This window comes from Mus pahari, chromosome 13, assembly GCF_900095145.1.
Source record: "Mus pahari chromosome 13, PAHARI_EIJ_v1.1, whole genome shotgun sequence".
NCBI lineage: Eukaryota > Metazoa > Chordata > Mammalia > Rodentia > Muridae > Mus > Mus pahari.
In genome coordinates, this window is record NC_034602.1 from 47,984,300 (window position 1) to 48,006,432 (window position 22,133).

The following is a 22,133-nucleotide window of genomic DNA, read 5'->3' on the forward strand; positions in this document are numbered from 1 at the left end:
AATTAGGAGAAACTTGAGACAATATGTCTCACAGGTATTTCTGATATTCATTCTAACATTAAAATAAAAGCAATTTACTGGCAGAATTATGTTTATTCTTAATCTTACTGAAGTCTGAAACCATATGTACACAAACATCAAAAACCGATTAAGCCAGCTGCATAATTTTATGTGTGTACTTATATTTGAATTAAAAATACTCGTATTTTTGGATATTTTATTTATTTACATTGCAAATGTTACCCCCTTTCCCCATTTCCCTCTGCAAATCCCTCTCCCACCCACTTAGCTTTAAGGCAAGTTTTATATTATAAAGTTTGTTACAGAACTTTCTGAAGTGTGATCATTCTACAAATTTGACCACATTATGAGTATTTTATAGTTTAACATGTCTCCGAATTGAATTTTGAATTGCCATATTCATGTCTTTAAGTTGATTTTCTTTTGATTACTACTTTTTTTTAAAAAAGATAATTTGGTAGAGGTGCAACTTAGAAGAGAAACAACTGAAAAACAAGGCACTGTAGCACAAATAACCAGTATTTTAAAGATACCAGGATGCTATCTGATTAAAACTAATCACCAGTGTGGCCTTAGGGGATCATCTCAAAACTCTTGGTGTGCAGGAATGTCTTATCACTTCCAATTATGCTTCTCAGAAAAGCTTGTGCCATTAACCAAAAGTAGATTTTAACAAGGGCCTAAATGCTGAACTGTATATATTTTACAGTAATTCTACATGTTATTTTATACTGTCTTGTTCAAGGTGAATACTTAAAGTAATGCATTCAACTTTCAACTCCTGCATATGTATGGGTAACCAAAAGTCAAACACACTGGAACAAGGAGATCCAGCATAAGAATAATCGACTGCACATTGATATGTCTTGCCTCTCATGATAGAAGTACATTAAAGTGTATCTTAAATAACTTCTTTTATTTATCTGTGCAATCTTATCTTACACTGGTAAATCATATTTATTCATACAAAATACTGAGTCAAATGAGGAAGAGCAGTTGTGTCCTATAAAAATGATACATATAGAGACTGGTTACAATGGAAAAGCACCATATATATATACTTACTGTATTGACAAGTGGCATAAGAAAATGCAAGGTTTCACCACAAGAGTCTCTGTAGGCAACATGATAGGATCTATATCATTAAAATTGAAACATGTAAAAAATAAAGCCACTTTATTATTTAAGAACACTAATTTCAATGAACTTAAAGTAGAGATCACCACCATGTATGTGTTTATACTGAATGTTGTATGTAGTACCTGTAGTTATTTATTACTATTATTTTTTAAGTGCAGAATTAAAAATTAAATAGGATAGTTGACAGTATAAGAGATTGTCTTTGCAAAATAGCCTGGATAGTTGTCCATCTAGTGGGCAATAGCAACAACTCTGGCTATATCCTTTTCAGAACATATGTGGACAAAAAACAAAAAACAAAAAACAAAAAAAACAAAAAACAAAACAAAAAAAATCTTTGGACTTCTAGTGTGAGCCTAAATTGTGGACAAGGGGCAATTTAGAAAAATCAAAATTAGTCCACATCCCTTTTTGATGCACTGGCTCTACAACTATATCTTTCAACCATTTTAATGTTGGCAAGGTGACAAGTGATAATGGAACATCTTAGGATAATAAATCATGTAGACTGAAAAAAAAGTTTATTAGTAAAACATACAAAAGAATACTATAACACACTATGATAAAAGTGTGATAGAGTTTTTTAAAAAAGAAATGTTGAGAATTGTTAATTTTATCATTATGTTGTTTTGCTCTTTTTTTTTCCTTTTCTTTTTTTATTAGCTATTTTCTTTATTTACATTTCAAATGCTATCCCGAAAGTTTCCTATACCCTCCCCCCATCCCTGCTCCACCTACGCACTGACTCCCACTTCTTGGCCCTGGCATTCCCCTGTACTGGGGCATATATAGTTTGCAAGACCAATGAGCCTCTCTTCCCAATGATGGCCAATTAGGCCATCTTCTGCTACATATGCAGCTAGAGACACGAGCTCTAGGGGTATTGAATAGTTCATCTTGTTGTTCTACCTACAGGCTTGCAGACCCCTTAAACTCCTTAGGTACTTTCTCTAGCTCCTCCATTGGGGGCCATGTGTTCCATCCAATAGCTGACTGTGAGCATCCACTTCTGTATTTGCCAGGCACTGGCATAGCCCCACAAGAGACTGCAATATCAGGATCCCTTCAGCAACATCTTGCTGGCATGTGCAATAGTGTCTGGGTTTGGTGGCTGATGATGGGATGATGGTCAAGGGTTATTAATACTTTTATGTGGTATAAATACAATGATGTAGCAATAAACCCCTCCAGGGATAGCCCTTACCTACTCTTGAAAACCTACTAAAGTGATACAGTTAATGTGGCTACTAAATTGGGAATCCTTCCCAATCCTCATCAGTCAAATATATCCATCAAGCTGGGCCAGTTCCATGTAGCCCATCAAATGTCTGGTCATACCGATTATGAAAAATAAATACCACCTGATATATACATGGCAGTTTGTGAAAATCTTAATAATTGCATAACAGAGTAAATTGCCTTTTTTTCCCTCCTGTTTAGTTTTGGAGAGAGAAAATGCTTTGCAGAAGAATCCTGAAAACAATGAGAGGAAGAAACCTTTCTAACTGTTTGACACTGCTTTTTACTGAGTCTCTTGTACTCTTTAGCTTTCTATATTCATCAGAAATGATGTTTTCTCACTTGAATTAGAAAAGAGATAAATGAGTATCCTTGTTAATTTTTGTTAGCTAGTCAATGAGGTAATACCTCAGAATTTGATTAATAAAAATGTGTTTATTATTCTAAAGAGTAGAATTTAGTGTTTGTCTATGCATTTCAATCAATGACTTTAGGGTAATTTTGTCTCATTTTATTTCTCTCTTCCTTCCATTTTTCTAATCTTCCTCTAAATCTCTTCCTCATTTGCCTTTACGTAATACACACACACACACACACACACACACACACACACACATATATATATATATATATATATATATATATATACACACACACACAATATATATATATACACACACACACAAATTGTATATCTATACACAAATATATAGTGTCTGTGTATATATTTACAATTAAAACATTCCATTTTAATAAGAATATTTAGTGTAAGAATAGTGATTTGAAGTGCATGATGGTCATTTTTCCCTATGCCTAGAAAATTGCCTAGAATACATATAAACAAAGAGTTACAGGCAACTAAAGACTGTTGGGAGAAAGAGAATTAGCTTCCTCCAGGGATAATCCCCTTTATTGGTTGTCTAATGTAAAGTGGTCTGAAACCATATGTACACAAACATCAAAAACTGATTTAGTAGGCAACCTATTTTTATGTGTGTACTTCTATTTTAATTAAAACTACTTGTATTTTAATTTGAACATTTTATTTATTTACATATCAAATGTTACTCCCTTTCCCAGTTTGCCCTCTGCAAACCTTCTATCCCATGTCCCCTACCCTGTTTCTATTAGGGTGCTCCCCCACCACCTACCCACTCTGCCTCACTGCCCTAGCATTCCTCACCAGTGGGGCATCAAACCTTCACAGGACCAAGGGGTCCTCTCCCATTGATGCCAGGTAAGATCCTTTCAACTCCTTCAGACCTTCTCCTAACTCCTCCATTGGGGTCACTGTGCTCAGGCCAATGGCTGGCTGCAAGCAGCAGCATCTGTATTGGGCAGGATGTGGCAGTCTCTCAGGAGATACCTGTGCAGGCTCCTGTCAGCAAGCACTCCTTGGCATCAGCAATAGATTTAATTTAGACTGGAAGGGAAGAAAAGTCCACATGGATGTACCATACTGATGCTCATTTCAGTATTAATGCACCATGAAGTGTGGTTGCCTTATAATAAAGACTCTTTCATTCATGAGAGAAATATAATTCTTATTTCCTTAGAATGTAAATCTTTATCACTTTCTTAAGAAGGCATTTATTTTCTTTTAATTGGAAATGAATTATTTTCATACAATATATTCTGATTACAGTTTTTCATCCCCCGACTCTCCTTTCACACAAATCCACATCCTTATCTGATATTTATTAGAAAACAAACAAGCTGTCTCTTTCAGTCCTCTCTCCCTCCCTCCTCCAACTGCCTTATCTCTTCTGTTGTTATTCCCACCCCTATTCTACACTGTCCTCTCCATCCATCCACTGTCCTCCCTTGTCTAATCTATTTCCCCTTCTCAGTGAGATTCAAGCAGTCTGTGCTTGGGCTCTCCTTGTTACATAGCTTCTTTGGGTCTGTGTTTTATTGCATGTTTACTTTATGACTTATATTCACTTTAAGTGAGTACATACCATAGTTTTCTTTCTGGTTCTGGACTCATTGTTTGGTGGTGATGGGAGGAGTGCCTTTCAGGAATGAGCTAGGACAATGGAAACTCCCAGAAGTCTATGAGTTGAACCTAGCTAATACTCCTAGCAATGGGGGACGCGGAATGTAAACTGGTCATCTCCTGTGACCCAACAAGACTTCCAATGCAGGAAATGGAACATTAACCCAGACACAAAACCTGAAATTACAATTTGTTTTGCATACAAGATATGCAAAGTGAAAAAGAAGAATTTGAAGGAAGAACCAACCAGTAATAGGAACAGCTTGAGACCCAGTCCATGAAAAATGAGCCCCTCCCTGATAATATGAATGATACTCTACTATGCTTGCTGATAGGAACCTAACCTAATTGTCATCAGCGAGGCTTCATCCAGTAGTAATAAAAACAGATGCAGAGTTCCATGGCCAAGCAGTAAATGGAGATTGTGGAATCCTGTGGAAGATGGAGAGGACAGATTGAAGTAGCCAGAGAGGACAGATTGAAGTAGCCAGAGAGGACAGATTGAAGTAGCCAGGAGAGGACGGACTGACGTAGCTGGAGAGGTCAAGGACAACACAAGTCAACACAGAATTAATTAACCTAGGCACCTAGGGGCTCATAGAGACTGAATGACAATGAGAAAGCATGCATGGGGTAGACTTGACCCTCTGTACATACGTGACTGTTACAGAGCTGGGTCCTCATGTGGGACTCCAAAAGCAGGAACAAGGGCTGAATGACTACATTGTCTGCCTTTGATCCATCGGAGGCCTCCTTTTTTCTGGGGAGAAGGGAAAGAGAGAGAGTTTGGGATGGTCAGGTGAGACAGAGGGAGGGACTGGGAGAAAAGGGATGGGAAGCCATAATAAGGATGCAAATAAATAACGTAATAGAAATAAAAGAAAACAAATAAGCATCTACAAATAAATAGAAAAGAAAGGGACTAGATTATTTTAAACAGGTAAAATAAAAACAAACGATTAGGAAAACAAAAAAAGAAAACAAAAAGTCTCCAAAGAAAAAGCACAAGAAATGCATAAGAATAAGAAATGCAAATGAATAAGACAGCCAGGCAGTGGTGGTACACGCCTTTAATCCCAGCACTTGGAAGGCAGAGGCAGGTGGATTTCTGAGTTTGAGGCCAGCCTGTTCTACAAAGTGAGTTCCAGGACAGCCAGGGCTATACAGAGAAACCCTGTCTCGAAAAACCAAACAACAACAACAAAAAAATACACCTTACTCTGGATGATATTTTCTAGTTCTATCCATTTGCTTAAGAGTTTCATGAATTCATTGTTCAACATCCTTAGTCAGCAGGGAAATGCAAATCAAAACAACCTTGAGATTCCACCTCACAATAGTCAAAAAGGCTCAGATCAAAAACTCAGGTGACAGCAGATGCTGGCAAGGATGTGGAGAAAGATGAATACTCCTCCATTATTGGTGGAATTGCTAGCTGGTACAACCATTGTGGAAATCAGTCTGGCAGTTCCTCAGAAAATTGGACATAGTTCTGAGGACTCAACTATACCACTCCCATATACCCCAAAGATGCTCCTACATATAACAATGATACATGCTCCACTATGTTCATAGCAGCCTTATTTATAATAGCCAGAAACTGGAAAGAACTCAGATGCCTTTCAACAGAGGAATGGATACAAAACATGTGGTACATTTACACAATGGTGTACTCCTCAGCTATTAAGAAAATAGTACTCTTTCATTAGTAAAGACACTGAACTAAATCCCTCTCAATATTTTTAAGGCAAGAAGAAAATATATGGAATGTATAACATGTCTGATGAAAATTTAAAGTGATTGGAACAACATTAGTAAATGAATCAGTATCCCTTATTGTATAGTTCAGTTTCTCAAAATGTTTTGCATGGAACAAGCACCTTTTTTTTCCCATTGCTTAAATAATCATTGCTATAACTACAATAGGCAAGTTTTAAATATGGGTAATAGCCTTACGTAATCAAAGGACTGGCAGCAGATGGACTCACTAATCAAGAATTTGGTCTGTTTCTTGGGGTAAATATTTAGTAGATCTGTGGAATACACAACAAGGTTTGACTGAGAAAATATGAAATATTTAGACCAGAGTTACTCAAAATCTAGTGATACTCAATCCTATAAAGTGACTAAAACAGTTCAAATATTTGGATGACTCTTTGAAGCAGAAGATACATGAATCATCCCTCAAACTCTTTTTAGAATCCCATCATTTCTATGAAGAAAAGAAACCAATGGAAGGTCAGTCACATATTGAGACACAACCAAAGACTTAACAACTATAAAGGACATCATGAGTTCTGAAGGCCAATGTAATAAATCTGTAAATCATTAATAATAGAAACTATGGAATGACACCAGATCATGGAAACTGAACAGAAAACTACTAAATAATGATTGTGCCATGGCATAAAGAAGAAATGTAAAATTCCTACAACTGACTGAATGTGATACCAGAAACTATTAAAGTGTATGGAATACAATGAAGGCAGTTCTAAGAGGATCATGTATAACATTGTGTAACTGCATACATAAATTGAGATATCTCAAATTGATAATTTAATGATTCTCCTGAAAGCCTTGAATAGAGAGGAAGAAATGAACTCTAAAAGTTGGTACAAAAACATAATCAAAATCAGGCCTGGAATACATACATACATACATATCTACATACATAATTAATTAATTAATACATACTGGAATTAAAAATACAAGGAACCAATGAAATGAAGAGAAGTTATTTAAGAGATTCATAATAAAAAACTTCTAGTTACCATAATCAAAAGAAAGGGAAAGGAGACAAATGAAGAATACAAAAGACAGAAGAGAATTTTAGAGAACAAAAATTACATATTTTATGTTTATATTCTAACAAACTGATAAATCTAAAAGAATTGAAGAATATCTAAATCTATATGCTCTAAAAGACCTAGCTTAAGATGAAATAAATAATTTCAAGAGACTTGTATTAGCCAATGAAATAGAAGCCATGATTAAATAAATAATTTATTCTCCACTAAATAATGCCTGGGGCTAGGTTGATCAAACACAGAATTCTGATAGATAGAACTTCAAAGAATAACTAATAAAAATTCTACTCAAAATATTCACTAAAACTATAGAAAGTTTACATTTGTTTTTATGAAGTCAGATTTACAGGATACTAAACTAGATATACATTTCTGACCAAAAATTATTAAGAGTAAAAATTACTGATGAACATGTATATAAGAATGCTCAGTAAAATACTTTCAAACTACTTCCAAGGAAATTTAAACAGTATTATCCATCATAATCAAGTCACTTTTATCCTGTATTTCTTTCAGTGAGTTATTGATATCCTCCTTAAATGACTCTATTATCTCCATGGGATAGGATTTTAGTAAATTTAATTGCTGATATATTTAAATAAATATTTGTTTTAAATTCACATACTTGGAATAGTATGTACATAGACATATAAGTACATTCATGCATCTGCATGTACAGTTGTTGCCCAGTAATAGACTTCTTCATCTATGCTTTCAATAAATTGTGTAGAAAATCATGTGATAAATAATTGTGTCTCTCAATTGTTACTCAAAAATACAATATAACAAATATTTCTATTTATGTTGTATTTGTTAAGACACAGGAGACATAATATACATGAAGGCATACTTATATGCAAGTGTATTCTATTTTTATTAGTAAATGGAGTACTTCTTAGTCTTAGTACCTGTGATGTTTTCTGGAAACAGGGAAAGATACTGAATATTTTTTATAAGCACAAACATATGTATATATTAGATATACATATAAAGTATAAAAGTAGAAGTATAAAAATAGATATACAAAAGCACCCATTAAAAACAAAGAGATGTTCTACAAATGGGCAAGAAGGTAATAAATTATTCAACAATACAATGCAGCAAAAGTATCAGAATTATTTAATCATCAAATGTTAAATATGATGAGTGTGTATGTGATTCAGAGCAAAGATTCCCTTTCTAAGCTCTGTTATCTAGGGTGGCCTTAAATTTTGGAAAGTCTTGTCTCACCCTCTGCAATATATGAAACTATAGGAACTGACAACCCTTTTGGCCTTAGGTATGTTTGTGTATATGAGTACAAAAATTCTTTCTCTCTTTCTGTTTATGTGTCTGTATCTGTGTATATCTATTCTCTCTCTCTCTCTCTCTCTCTCTCTCTCTCTCTCTCTGTGTGTGTGTGTGTGTATGCGTGTATTTAAGTGTATGAAAGCATAAATTTCTCTCTCTTTTATCTTGTGTTTGTTTGTGTGTCTTGAACAGCGAGCAACATTTTAGAGTTGCCTTTCTCCTTCCTTAGTTTGTGTCCAATGAATAGAAAAATTCTCAAAGTACATGATCAGCACTTTTACCAACTAAGCCATATTTCTGGTGCAATTATATTTTTAAAAAAATCTGCTATGCATTATTAAAATGTAAAAATATAATCATCTAATAATGAGTGCAATAAGTGTTTGCATAAGCATTCCAATTAAATTGTTGAAATACATAATATGTAAAAAAGTTTAGTGGTAGTTAATGTCCACTGAGAATATATAGTTTTATGGTTTACCCTTATTTATGTCAGAAATTTATTTATGCACTTAAAATACTTCTTTGGTTTCTTGTATTTTGAATGATAGATTTGTGTTCATAGAACATTACTTAATTCTAGAATACTGAGACTAATATGACTTGTAACATTCAACTAAGAGTTAAAATACAAATAGAAAATTTGTAATTTATTTGATATTTTCTATTCTTTCTCCACTAGTTTAAAGTTCCTATTATAGTGGCTAAATGTAGACAAACTACAATAAAGGTACATTTACCAGTTGCTTCTATTAACCACAGGACAATTAAAAGCCATTAAAATGGCAAACAATGACATGCTGTGTTATCCTGAGTGTAAACTGGAAAAATCCATACCTTGCCAATTTAAAAATAATTTAAACTGCAAAAAAACTTATGCATTCAGAATCAAACTGTTTTAAATCCAATAAAATCAACCCACATAGTAAAAAGCAGAGAGAATACATTATTTATTCAATAGCTGGGTACATCCTTTAAGAATTCTATGTAAATAATGAACAGTGTTATAACATTCAGGAAGATTATGCAGGAAAACCACCAAACAAACAAACAAACAAACAAACAAAAAAAGATTTGCTCAATAGTTTCCAAATTTTAAAGTGAAGGAATCAAATCTTAGGTTGATCAAAGTTTTGATTCAGTACACATCTGATAAGGATCCCTATTGGAGTCTGAGTCGCATGCATCGGACCATTATTTTGGTAATACTTGTCAATGTACCTAAGACATTGTTAATGAAATTAGGGCCCTGTGGAAAGATAGGACAAAACATTATATGATTATTCTGGTAAATAGTAAAAAGACTTACTTTTTAAATTAAAAACATTATACAATATATTTTGATTATATTTCCCTTTGCTCAAGTCCTCTCTAATATTCCACACACAATACCTTCCTGCTGAACCAATTTTGTGGTTTTTGCTACATGTTGCTTTCTATACCATACATCAGTGCATATCTCAAACCTCTTGCTGTGAATGATAATTAAACATAAACCCACAGGTATACAAAGTGCAGAGAATAAGAGAATTTGAAATGCTCAACTCTCAAATATCGTGAGCTCTGTGCAGAATGATTTTAAGACTCAGGTGTGCAAATATCTGCATCTGACTCTTTCAGCGGCTTGTTAGGTCTTTCGGGGGACCATGAATGATAGATCCCTTTTTGTGAGCATTCCATAGCCTCAGTAACAGTGTGTGACCTTGCGATCGCCCCTTAAGCTGCATCTCACTTTGGGCCTGTCCCTGGACCTTCTTTTCCTCAGCCTCAAGAGACTGGATGGCTTCAGGGAGTTTAGAGGACACTCCGGGTGGGGGGTGGGGCCATCCAAATAGAGAAGGGATGGGGTGGGGAGGAGGTGCAGGATGTGGAACAGTCAGAGGATTGATAGGGATGGAGATGGAATATGCAGTGTAACAAATAAATTAAAAATAAAATTAAAAAAGGAGAAGACTCAGGGATGCGGGATGACTTCAAGGCAATAGCACTTTTCAGAAATGACAAAGGTGATGCACATAAAAACTCACAGAAATGGTGACACTAGGCAGGAAACCTGCATAAGTTCAAGCCAGATAAGATTCTCAATGTAGAGGAAAGGAAGTCAGTAGCACAGAGTCATATCCGTTGCCAAGAAGTTATTCCTGAGAGGCTCTGCCAGTGCCTGACAAATACAGAAGTGGATGTTCATAGCCATCCCTTGGACAGAGCACAGGGTCCCCAATGAAGGAGCTAGAGAAAGTACCAAGGAGTTGAAGGGGTTTGCAGCCCCATAGGTGGAACATCAATATGAACTAATCAGTACTACCCAGAGCTCCCTGGGACTAAACCACCAACCAAAGAAAACACATGGTGGGACTCCTGGCTCCAGCTGCATATGTAGCAGAGGATGGCCTTGTCGGGCATCAGTGGGAGAACAGGCCCTTGGTCCTGTGAAGGTTCTATGCCCCCATATAGGAGAATGCCAGGGCCAGGAAGTGGGAGTGGGTGGGTTGGTGAGCAGGAGAAGGGGAATGGGATAGGGAGTTTTGGATGGGAAACCAGGAAAGGAGGTAACATTTGAAATGTAAATAAAGAAAATATCTAATAAAAAAACCAAAACCAACCAAACAAAAACCACAACAACAACAACAAAAGCAAAGGATTGACTGGGAAAGAGGGAAAATCACCATTGGTTCAATGAAGCAACCCCAGTTGTATAAACCCAATGTTAGGACCCCTCGTTCAGAAATATTTGACAAAACAAGCTAAACTTCATGTCTTGTTTTGGTTTGGTTTTCATTTTTTTTTTCTTTTTAAAATTTATTTGCAAGAAAATTAATGAAGTTGCGTAGGTAATAAGATAGAGGTAAAGGTCTGGCTTAAGTTGTATTAGGGGGATATATGATCAAAGTACATTGTAAATAATTTTTAAAGGTTAAATAAAAAACATTATTTTAAAAATACTTCTTGTAAAAAGAACACTCCATATCAATTTATTTTTGGTTTCTGAATTATTTGGATGATTGTGAACTTTGGTTCATGTCTCAAAATTTGAGTCATGCAGAGTTATATGACAGTCGCAGAACATTTCAGTTTAAAAAATGTATTTTTTTTAAATCTCTGGATGTTGTTTCTTTCATTAACTGTGCTCAAATGAAGATTCCTGTGTATGTCATTCTGACCTCTGTGCATACTTTTCCATCCACCTGATTGTTTTATCCGTGCTTCCCTTCACCAGACTGTAGTTGCCCCCCCCCCCTTTTTATTAACTGTGACAGTTAATCAAAATTCAAACCCTTGTTTAGGAAATGTAAAATGTGATGGTATATGAACGAGTCCACTTTTGATTTTCTATTATTTAGTATGATTGGAATTTCATAACAATACTTACTAGAATTTGTAGAAATTTCACTACCATCCACAGTGCGAACAGACTCGATATTCCCTCTCCAGGTCTGTTTGTTCTGGGGAAATTTTGCCTGCACAGACACATGGACACTACATCCACCTGTAGCTGCCACCTGTACTTTATATGCTATAGGTATATAAATGCATGCATACAGGTTCCATGACATTCTCAAACAGTATTTTTTAGCTGTAAACTTGTCTTGTAATCTGCCATTTTATTCCCATCTCTTTAGATCATATCATCTACTGTCTCCATAGTTTGTTTAATCTGCTAGATTGTTGCATAATTTAAATCACTGTATGTCTAGTCTTTTGTATTTAGTTCATATCACTATGTAGCATGCGCTTAAGGTTACCTGTGCTTAAGCTGGGCATGGTGGCACATGGCTTTAATCCCAGCACTCGGGAGGCAGAGGCAGGTTGAGTTCTGAGTTCGAGGCCATCCTGGTCTACAAAGTGAGTTCTAGGACAGCCAGGGGCTACACAGAGAAACCCTGTCTCGAAAAACCAAAAAAAAAAAAAAAAAAAGGTTACCTGTGCTTTCATAGCTTGATAGTTCATCTTCTCTCTCTCTCTGTGTGTATGTATATATATATATATATTTCACATCATAAGAATATTCTAATTTGACTTTCACTGAAATAGTAAAAAAATACTTTGAAAATAATTTTATTTTTTAAACAGCAATGTCCTTTCAGAGTTCTTGCTTAATTCTAAGAGCTTTCTTAGAATAATGCTGAGACAAAATCCTTCAGAAACACTATTTATCTTCTTCTTTTCCAAATATTACTATGCCTCGTAAAGACTAAGGACAGCCAGGACGCCCCAGACTGCCCAGTATCACTGACAGTATTCCAGAAGCAAATAAGTCAGGGACTCCTTAGGTACCCAGGTTCACGGTTTGAGTAGCTAAAAAGTTCTCAGTTTGATGATAACAAATTATGGATTAATAAAATCTTTTATTGTTATTATATAGTATGCATTATATAAAACACATATTATATAATATAATTAATATAATAATATTTGTTATTAATACATATATTCATCCTGTTGACTCTTACTGTGAAAAGAAAGCAAATGCAATGTTCTAAGCCTGCATTATGAAATGATCCGATTTTTCATAATCAGACATATAGGTAGTAATTCATAACATATATATTAGACACCCTAAATTTAGTAATACAGAATTCAAAAAATTGTGATATTTGGAAAACTGTTTAGATTTAACATGCAATAATTTCTATAACATCCATCAACACAATGATGCACATCTAATACAGATATCATTTCAAACAGCTTTCAACTCTATCTTTTAAAAATGTAGATAAGGGTTGATTGGAATATTCCAGGTAATTGTCTCACATTTGAGGCTTAGAAGATATGGATCTTATAATTATTTTATTAAAATTTAAATTAGGTAAAATATGAATCTCATTGTTTTGGCCATGTATCCTTCAAATTGTAGCAGGGCCTCATTTAATCCTCAGAGTTCTGATGGCCCTACAATACTTTCTCATATCCTACAATCTTGACTGCTTTGGGAATTGCTAATTAATTGCTATATTTACAGTCCCCAAGATGAGCAAAACTCTGGAGAAGAAGAGCTTTCTCTATTATTTTGAGCTTCTTGTAGAACAAATAGTCCTTGGCTTGTGGCAAAAAAAAAAAAAAAAAAAAAAAAAAATCTACTCAGTCCCTGCCTTTTCTAACCTGATCTTCATCATGTTTTCTCCAAGCCTGTATGTATAGAAAAGCATTTGTTTTTTTCTTTCCCATAAGGTACCCATTATATCAGTTGACTCCTCATCTAATGAATTCATTTGAATATGATTATCTAACAATCTTATTTCCAAGTAAGGTTAGTTTATGTGTGATCTAAAATATGACTTTGACATGACTTTTCATAGGTTCACAATCCAAACCATTAAAACATTTCATCTTTCTTTTGAAAACTTGTTAACATAAACGGACTATTTTATTCATTTTTAAAAAAAAAAAAATCCTGGATATACCTTGAACCGTATGAAAGTAATTCTTATGTGACAGAAAGAGGTCTGGGAGCCAGGGCTGTTGTCTGTAGAAAGCATACTCAAAAAAAAAAAATTGTGTTTGAAGGGAGTTTTCTTTTTCTATGCTATAGAGTTAAAGAGCATGTAGCAGTACTAAATGTTCTGCTCTGTCTCTAGGCAGTAGAACCTTCCTGCAGCTAAAGTGTAATGTGGGAAATCAGTGCATGGCAGATGAGGAGAACTGCGGGAAAAAATGTACTTCTAAATATGTCTCTTCTCTTAGTTCATCATCTATGAAACTTTGTCTATTTCACAGTTCAGTTGAAAATTCTATGGCTTAGATTGCATATTCATGATCATTGATCTGTTTGCAATCTGAGATGCCAACATCTTTCTGAGAATCATTAAGTTCAGAGTATCAATGTTCTTTCATGGGAAAAAGTTGATTATTTCTCTTTTTTATGGTTACATTTTTATTATTATTACAAAATTTTTCAAACCGAACCCCAAGTTTTCTTAAAACTCCCTATGCAGCCACAAATTACAAACATAATTCTGGATATGCTGGGACATACTATACCTAGTTATATCTTAGTTTTAATTGATACAAAGAAACTGTGGGCAACTTTAAGTAATTATAATATTACTGCTAAATAATATAACTATCCTATTATAATTTGCATATAAATAAGACATACATCTTTTTTATATCAATAAATATATCAATAAAAGTGTGCGTATAGTTACACTGGAAAAATTTCAAAAGTTGTTTTATTTTCATTCAGTACTTAGCATTTCATAAACTGGATATCAAGAATAATGAGAACATTTTATGTTCTTGAATAAACAGATTATCCTTTCTGAAAGTAAGGAAATTGATACATTTTAGATGCTTAACCTGAAATGAAAACAAAATATGTAAAAATGACATTTTTCAGTTGGATTTTGTAGTATTTACATTGTATCAATTAAATTGCTAGTGTTCTAAATATGCCTAATATCATATTCTGTTTAGTAAATTATATTGTAATGAGAATTGTTAACAGAAATAATAGAAACACTGGGATTTTAATTTGTTTTTTTCTCTTATCTTTATGCAATAAGTCTTTCAAGATATATTATGTATTTATTGAAATTTGATTGTAGTTGGGACACTGTACAAGATAATACAGATGCTTTTCTGTTTAGATGGATAGCAGAACCATATTGTAGTATTAGTGAGAAAAACAAAACAAAACAGAACATGATGCTTAAAGAGTGAAATGTGATGGGCATACCCCCCTCACACAACTCTCAGTATGACATGGTATGTTTCTCAGATTGTTCCAATTTAAGCCAAATCATTTTTGATAGCTTGGTGTCAAAGTGAGTGATGTATCCAGTCAGTCTTCTTGATTTTTAACACTCTGAAAAATATTTTTGCCCAGTATTTTTTCTTTTTAACATTAAAATTTTCAGTCTATACGAGAGAACGGGGTCTCCTTTCTGACCTTGGAAACACTTTGTAATCCTCCCTATAAGGCTCAGATTTAGTAACAAAGGCTATTAAGTCTCCTTTTAAAAACTTACTTAAAAGGGCAATGTGAAATTACCTCTGATGTTAAATCTCTTCAAATTTTTCCCTTCATGGCCAAGATAAAATCCACTCTAATCCTAGCCTCAAAAATTTTATCTGACCTAGCTGTTACCTAACACTTCCACTTTACCTCATTATACTCCAAGAGCCCCCTCAAATGACAAGGACTTGTCCTACTTGTTCATGGAGCATCTAAGTGCAAACTTTAATACAACCTGCTTGAGGTGTTCCTCCAGTGTTTTTTCCTATTTGTGATAGACTTCACATGTGTCCTTATCCATCATGAGATTATAACCACACACCAATTACTGAGTTGCTGCTTCTGTTAACCCAGGAAAATTGCCGTTATCAAAGGGAATCATCTTGCTTCATTATTTTCCTGGAAGGCAATTATTCCTGCTAACCAGCAGTATTTGAATCTACACATACTGACTGAATGGTACAGCCAATAGAGTAAGTTCAAGTAAAAAAAATGGTTTGCCAAATTCTCTCAGTCATAATTCTGGAACCATTTATGCTCTCAAACTTCCTTTAGAAACAGGGGAAGGCCAGGGCCAAGTAGTGGGAGTGGGTGGGTAGGGGAGCAGGGGTGGGGGGGTATAGGGAACTTTCGGGATAGCATTTGAAATGTAAATAAAGAAAATAATAATGAAAAAATAATCACAAAAAAAGAAAACACACACACACACACACACACAAGAAACAGTCATTTTCTTCTCCCTTACACTCATGTACTTTAAAAGATATCTTTTCTAAAAAAAAACATCAACTGTGTAATCCTATTCATATACAATAATGCACAAAGCACTGGACATAATACTGTTGATAGAAAATATTGTCTAAGAATTGAATCTTAAGAAGTCTATAAGACCTTTGCCAGAAGTCAATAACAACATAATTGAAACTCTAGGAAGGAATACTTGGAGGACCAAGAAGTAAACAGATCCCTGAAAGTAAGATGGGCAGGAAAAAAGGCTTTGGAGAAATTGATGTAGTTTTCTTTAAAAAAAAAAAAAAAAAAAAAAAAAAGTATGACTGACGTCTTGTTTCTCCATCACAAACAGAGAGGTTATCTGCTTTGGAAGAAAGTTTCATGGAACTTTCAGGTCTTCTAATGGGGATCCAGGTGAACCTGTTTGAAAGCAATCAACCACCTTTTTGTCCTGTGTAGCTGTATGTCATCTTGACATAGCTAGAAGCATTTAAAAAAAAGAAACCTCAACTGAGGATTTGCCCTGCTAGTTTGACTTGTGGAAAAGCTTGTGGAGTGTTTTCTTGATTGTTGATTAATGTGGAATGGTCCAGCTCACAGTGGTTAGTGACATCTTGTTCTACTGGTCCAAAGCGTTCTCAGAAAGCAGGTGTGCAAGCCAGGAATGTAATCTAGTAAGCAGCACTTCTTCTTGGTCTTGCACCAGTTACAAATTGCTTTGGATAATATTTTTATCACAATAATAGAAACCATAACTGAGACACTTTTCCTTATCTGGATTATCTGAATTCTTGTGATTTCTCAAATCAGTCAATTCTGATGTGAATTTGTCCCATATAAATACAGAAATTTTGAATTTGGGGGACTCCAGGTTTGATCTCTGGACCCTCTCCTTACTCTGGAGTAGTCTCTTTAGGTGCTTTGCTTTCAGTTAGACTTGGCTGAGTAGTAAGACCTGACTTTTCCTGACCTCTTATTCTTAAAAGAGGCAGATAAGAGGAATCTGTTCATGCAACCCTTGATGATCTCACCATGATGATGTCATAGTGACTATGCCAGCCACGCTCCAACGATGTGATTGCAGAAATCACTTCTTTTTATACACTAGGGGAGAAATACAGATAAGAGAGACTCAAGTCTTTTTAAAATTCAGTTTCCTTATCAATCAATTGATAGTTTTATCTTATTCACAAGGTTTGTTTGTTCAGAGAGTCTTTATGGGACATTTTATATGATGAATGCTAGAGCTACAAGGATGTACTTCTATTTAAAATTTAGTTTCCTTATCCAGATTGATGATGCTCACAAACACTGAGAAAATATAAAACACATATTATTCACATACTAATGCCTGGGAGAAAAAGCACATCTCCACAGAGAGCTTTTGGAACATGTCTTTAAATGACAGGAAAAGAAGATGACCTGTGCAGGTCCTGTGAAGATGTGGTTGTGAGGACACAGAGTAAGAGTTTGCTCTAGCTATGAATCTCCCACTTCCGAGAAAAGAAACATTCAGACCATCTTACTAGAATTTTCAGAAGCACAATAAAAAGCAAACGTTCTGGGGAGATTAGACTTAACAGGTGGATATAAAATTGAAAATGTGGATTCACACTGTCTTACAGTAGGTCAAGATGAAAAAAATGTCCTACGTTATAAATGTGACAAAATCTCAGAAAAAGTTGAATTCACTAGACTACTCAATTCTTCCACATAGCAGTAAGGGTCCTGAAAGGGGAATGGAAGAGCTTGAGATTGATTTGTGTGAATCAATCACTTGAGAGATGTTGAAGATTTCCCTGAAGCTTCTGGGTTTGTAGAAGTGGTTCATCTGCCTTGTTAGAATGTCCTCAATGCCGTTATTTGAAGTCCATGGGAAAAGATAAATAAGGAGTATACATTATGATACTTGCCTTTCCCAGGATCCAATTCCAACTTTTATACAAGTAATGGCAGGAATCAAATAGTAGCATTCTTTAACTAGGAAAGTGCTGGAACTGGTAAGAGAAGAAAGAGATGAAAAGGAAGGTGACAGGCATAGCTAATAAGTATTGACTGGGTGTCTATGAATGAACTAGAAGCAGTAATGTTCTGAAGTGAAGAAGGCACAGCAAAAGGTTAGATGAAATAGCATGAATGTATATGATATACTCTAGTAATTGCCTCAGGAAGATATCTTAGTGAGAGTCCATGGACCTGGTTATAATATACTACTAATAAAACATTTCTTGGAAAACTGATGGGCTCTCTTAAATGTGAAAAGTATTACCGAAATAGTCATGTTAAGACTGGTAATGAAAACTGACAAATGTTTTAGACAAGTGAATATTCTTTACTGTGGAAATAGATAATCTCTATATTCTAGCTACTTCATATGTTACCGATAGCATCTCCCTAGTTGTAGCAACAAAAATTTACATAAATACTGCCAACCATGTCTTGAATATGGTGAAGACCATTAAGAATAGCATCATTTTGAAGGACTCCACACCAAACTGGTGATGTGCATGTTCATGAAAGAATATCTGACAGTGATGAGAACAGCAATTATTCTCCAGGGAAATCAGAGGCTGACCATAAGAGACACTGCTCTAAACATGTAACCTGTACATGAGATATTTTCCAGAAATAAAAAATGGGAAATGTCAGAAAGAAGGCTTATTTCTTTCCATAGTGTTAAACAAGACTGCAGTGATAATTTTTAGATACCATATAGATTCAAAGAATAAGATAGATAAACAGAAAAATGGAATTTATTAATGTCTATACAAAGTTTATCAAGACTTAATCAGATAAATGTTGAAGTCAGATATTTCAATGAGAATTTAGTTTCATTCTTTTAAAATATTCTCTTCTATGATATTTCTAAATTGAAAAAAATACTGCCAAAAGGAATTGAATGTAATATAAAGTTATATTCATAACCCAGTTATTTCATAAAAGAGTAGTTATTCCCTAAAGAATGTATGCTTTTTTATTTGAAACATTATTTACTAAATAATAAGAAAGTGCCAGATTTCAATGTACACACACAACACAAACACACACACATATACACACACACACAACGTGCATATGTGTGCGTGAATTTTGGTGGTTATTAGATATTTAATTATTCATTATATCTACCTTGACATAGCATGTGCACAAAAATCTTCCAAACAAAAAAGTTGCCTGGCCAATATTTGTTTCCAAGAAAATATACTAGGTTCATAAAACAATGTAGTGATCAGTTTTGTATTTCATAGATACATAATTCAAAGATATAGGCTTAGTAGTTGACTAAAAATTAGCTAGAAAAATGTAAGATCTCCTGCTTTTTAGACATTTAGACTGTTTTCTTCCTGTAAAATAACAAAATGTGAACAAAGTCACAAAATGGGAAAATATAGTTACCAACAGAAAGATTCATCATTTAATTCTTCCTACTAAGATCAAAACCACATCTGAATCAGAGTTTATGAAAAAACTGTGTGGAAGCTTCAGGTGTGCCTGACAGAATGTTTATGGGAACAAAGTAATAGTCTCTTGTATATACCATGCTGATTTTGATGCAACAGTTATCTGCTTTTTATACACATTGAAAGGAAGAATAATAAATATTTATATTCCCAGTATACATATAGTAGTAAACCTTGAGTGCCTTTCACTAACATAAAAGTACCCTATATGACGATTAGTTCTTCCATTCATTCAATGAGACAAAAATTTCAAATAATCAACAACTACAGTTAAAATGGTTAGAGATAATACAAACAACTGGATGTTGGCCGTGCTACTAAACGTAGGAGGTGTATAGAGCAATCTAAGCTATTGAAATTACAAGGGTATTTAGAAGCCTCATAGGGATAGAAGGCAGAAATATAACTCAGTAAAATACTTTGTGACATATTTATTTGTCAAAGTGAATGCCTGCCAAGTTTGATGGGAACAGGGCAAGAAGGAAATCTGAAACTTTGCCATACTATTGTTTAAACCACTAAATTGCTACAATTCACACAATTAATGGGTTTAAAAAAAGGAACAGATTAAATATTAGACATGATAATATAAAAGTCATCAACTTAAAGAACATGTAGGGCTAACAACAATACGTGCAAATCTAAAGTGATAATTCTAAGATGAGGCCCAAGACAGTTTAAAGAAGGACAATAAGCCCCAGAACCAATAGTGTAAATTCTCTATCTTCAAGAACTACTGGCTAACACTTTTCCTTCAACTCATAATTTTGCACTCAATAGAGGTATCTTTTTTCCTAGCTGCTGGAGTAAAGGCAAAACAATAACATCTTCATGAACAGAGTATTTAATGCTGTCCACAGGAGGCTTATTTTTATAATTATAGACTGTTGTGTCATTGTATTTCACGTCAAAGATCTAATGTATAACAATAAATCTTTTAGACACAGTGGGAGAACTAAAATTGCATATTTACATGATTCAGGTAAGAGTAACAGGAATAATTATCCTAGGCAGTGATAAATCTCTCAGTTATTTGAACAGAGGAATTGTATTATAATTATGAATACAAATATGGCTGAGGAAGATACATACTAGCGAAGCTACAAGCATCAACTTATGGTAGAATTACCTTTATTTCATCTACTAATACCCTTTAGGAAATAACTGCAAATGAAAAGGCAAAGCCGTTTTACCTCATTAATGGAAACCATGGGTTCAGAGGGTAAGGGATAGGAACAAGAATAACCCTAATATCCACAAGAAAATATTCTTAGAAGTTTCGTGTTTGTAATTTTATAAGCTATTTTTCCAAAAGTCATTTCTTCCAGAAGAGAGATAACTCCTTCTACATATGAGCAGGGAGGCCTAGGTCCAGCTCATATAGATTCTTTGGTTGGTGTTTCAGACTCTACGAGCCCCCAAAGGATCCAGGTTAGTTGACTCTGTTGGTCTTCCTGTGGAGTTCCTATCTTCTACAGGGCCCACACTCCTTTCTCCTTGTCTTCCTTAAGAGTCCCCAAGTTCTACCTACTGTTTGGCTGTTAGTAACATTATCTGTCTGAGGAGGCTGCTGGGTAGAGACTCTGAGAGGTCAACATGCTCTTGTCTGCAAGTATAACATAGTACCATTAATAGGACATTGAAAATTGATTTTTACCCAATTGGATCTCAAGTTGGGCAAGTTATTGGTTGGCCATCCCCTTAGTCTCTGCCCCATTCCTTGTGCCTGCATTTCTTGTAGACAGGATAAATTTGGGGTTGAAAATTTTGTCGGTGGATTGGTGTCTCTAGTTCCACTGAGGTTACTGTCTAGTAGATTCTTCATGTTCCATATTCTTATAATACTTAGATGAACTAGGCAAGGTTTCCAATTTAGTTTTAACCACATATGAGCATATACAACAGTATAATCCTGAGAAGTACATTGGAAATGTAGGTTCAGATTATTAAAGATGTCAATGTGTATTTACCAGGCAATGCAGATAATGAGAACATACCATCTGAGGAGAGAATTTACAGACGATGGAAATGAGGGGAGTTATTTTAGGGATGTTTTTGTGAAAATTAGTAGTTCTTTTCTATGTAGTTATTTATACTTTCTCTTTTCTTAGACACACTTAAAAGTTAATGGCCATCAATCCTGAATACCTTCTGCCTCAGCTGAAGGGACTTATGCTCATATGTCAGTAGATTTGAGTATTGGACTTATGGTGCATGTTTTTATAACTTCTCCCTTATCATTATTTGAGTATTTTATACTATATTTCCTTGAAGATGTTGGGATTATTAATGAATCTCATTAATACAGCACTGACTTGAGAGAAATAAATTTTGCTCAGATATACCTGTTCATAGATGTCTAAGGGCATCTTAACTATCAAACAATTCCCTATGCAATCTAAGCCACAGATCTACTAATTAAGAGTATAATTACTGACAAAATATCTCCAATGATATATATATATATATATATATATATATATATATAT